This window comes from Podarcis melisellensis (assembly GCF_964234715.1).
Source record: "Podarcis melisellensis genome assembly, chromosome: 3".
Lineage (NCBI taxonomy): Eukaryota > Metazoa > Chordata > Lepidosauria > Squamata > Lacertidae > Podarcis > Podarcis melisellensis.
In genome coordinates this window covers 103,441,735-103,444,490 of record NC_138530.1, presented here as the reverse complement: position 1 = coordinate 103,444,490, position 2,756 = coordinate 103,441,735, and the positions used below count along the sequence as shown (strand labels likewise).

General features: G+C 40.4%; 1 long non-coding RNA gene across 1 annotated transcript; it reads right to left on the bottom strand.

The window, feature by feature from the left end:
• Positions 1–1,281: 1,281 nt before the first annotated feature.
• On the bottom strand, positions 1,282–2,008 carry LOC309367333. The gene is made up of 2 exons (XR_014167051.1): positions 1,950–2,008; positions 1,282–1,837 (listed from the first exon to the last, which is right to left on the bottom strand). It is a non-coding gene; the product is annotated as an uncharacterized lncRNA (long non-coding RNA).
• Positions 2,009–2,756: the final 748 nt, after the last annotated feature.

The following is a 2,756-nucleotide window of genomic DNA, read 5'->3' as shown; positions in this document are numbered from 1 at the left end:
CAATCTGATTTCGATGCTGCCCATCTGGTGATGTCCATGTGTAGAGTCGTCTCTTGTGTTGTTGGAAAAGCGTGTTTGTGATGACCAGCTTGTTCTCTTGACAGAACTCTATTAGCCTTTGCCCTGCTTCGTTTTGATCTCCAAGGCCAAACTTGCCAGTTGTTCCTTTTATCTCTTGACTCCCTACTTTAGCATTCCAATCCCCTATAATGAGAAGAACATCCTTCTTTGGTGTCACTTCTATAAGGTCTTGTAAGTCTTCATAGAATTGGTCAATTTCAGTTTCTTCAGCACAAGTAGTTGGTGCATAAACTTGGATTACTGTGATGTTAAAAGGTCTGCCTTGGATTCGTATTGAGATCATTCTATCATTTTTGAGATTGCATCCCAGTACAGCTTTCGCCACTCTTTTGTTGACTATGAGGGCCACTCCATTTCTTTTACGGGTTTCTTGCCCACAGTAGTAGATATGATGGTCATCCGAACTGAATTCACCCATTCCCGTCCATTTTAGTTCACTGATGCCCAGGATGTCAATATTTATTCTTGCCATCTCATTTTTGACCACCTCCAACTTACCCAGGTTCATGGTTCTTACATTCCAGGTTCCTATGCAATATTTTTCTTTACAGCATTGGACTTTCCTTTCGCTTCCAGGCATATCCGCAACTGAGCGTCCTTTCGGCTTTGGCCCAGCCGCTTCATCAGCTCTGGATCTACTTGTACTTGCCCTCCGCTCTTCCCCAGTAGCATGTTGGACGCCTTCCGACCTGAGGGGCTCATCTTCCAGCGTCATATCTTTTATATGCCTGTTGTCTTTGTCCATGGAGTTTTCTTGGCAGGGATACTGGAGTGGCTTGCCGGTTCCTCCTCCAGGTGGATCACGTTTGGTCAAAACTCTCCACTATGACCTGTTCATCTTGGGTGCCCTGCTCGGCATAGTTCATAGCTTCTCTGAGTTCTTCAAGCCCCTTCGCCACGACAAGGCAGTGATCCATGAAGGGGGGGCTTACATTACTTATATCCATTTATTTTTATAGGTTTACTCTGAGTATGGCTGATATTGGAAACCACCCATTTAATTTCTCCATAGGGTAGATATACTTGGTCTGTTCAACTCTACAAATTAACAATACTATGAACTTTTCACAGTACCATTCCAGTGTTATGAGATATGTTAAAAAAAGAAAGACTTTAAATAAACGTTTCCATCTTCTTAACAAAACTGTAAAATATGACCCGATTACTTACTAGAAAAGCTATTCACAGACACACACAAAATCAAACAAATGAATTATTGTAGCTTGCTTTAACATTATTTTGGAACCTTCCCATATCCAAGAGAACAATTCACCATTTTCGTTAGTATAAGCAAGATTAAATAGGCATTCTTGCAAGATCCCGCTGGAAACCGATCAAATGAAGATGCAGCTGGCCTTAAATTTGAGATGTGTAGAGGAAGGACACCTGAAAGTAGACAAGTTGAAGCACTTAGAAATTCATTGATATATAACTGATAAAAACCAGCTAAAACACTGTTGTGTAGTTAGAAAGTCTATAAAACATTATTTCTGCTGGCTTTAACTAGAGTACAATTTCCTGGGCCTGCCCTTTCATCAAAAAGGCTTATCAATAAAAATAGAAAAGAACACTAGGATGAATCTTCCTTCTGCAGTAGCCAAGAATTATCCTCATATTCTTGGCCTTTTCGCACTGGAAATGGGCTGAATTCTGTTGTTGATTCTGGATGGAGTGTGGTTGAAGAGAACTTTTTAGCAGAATTGTGGGAAGGAGAAACTTCGAAGGGCACAGTGGTGAACAGGGTAAGCTTCAGGTCCTGCAAACAAGGAAGGGTGTAAGGCTGAGGCAAATATTCTCATATACAGATATATACAGACATTTTCATCCTTCTCAGTGTCACTTCCTGTCTGCTGCTGCTGCTTCCATACCATTTCTCACCTGCTGTTTCCTTCTCCTTCTTGGATTGCTGATTCCATTAATGAGTCACCAACTGAATTGTATGACCTCACAATGCTAGAGAAGTTGCATCCAGACTGCCAGTACAATGGTATCTCTGGTTACAGACGCTTCAGGTTACAGACTCTGCTAACCCAGAAATAGTACCTCGGGTTAAGAACTTTGCTTCAGGATGAGAACAAAAATCGTGCTCTGGTGGCGCGGCAGCAGCTGGAGGCCCCATTAGCTAAAGTGGTGCTTCCGGTTAAGAACAGTTTCAGGTTAAGTACGGACCTGTGGAACGAATTAAGTACTTAACCCGAGGTACCACTGTACAAGCCAAAAAATCTGGGTTTGCACAACTGGAGTGGACTGAAGTGCTCTGTCACTCCAGCACAACACATCCACTTTATATTATTATTATTATTATTATTATTATTATTATTATTATTATTATTATTATTATTTATTATTATTATTATTATTATTATTATTATTATTATTATTATTATTATTATTATTATTATCCCGCCCTCCCCAGCCAAGGCTGGGCTCAGGGTGGCTAACAAGCAATAATAAAAACAAGTTGAATGAATACAACTTAAAAACAAAATTAAAATACAACATTAAAATATTGAAACATTAAAATATTAAAATGTAGCCTCATCGCAGGAGGAGAAAGGAAAAGAAAAAAGAAAGAGGGGGAGGGAATCAAATTGGGTCCAAGCCAAAGGCCAGGCAGAACAGCTCTGTCTTATAGGCCCTGCGGAAAGAAATCAGATCCTGCAGGGCCCTGGTCT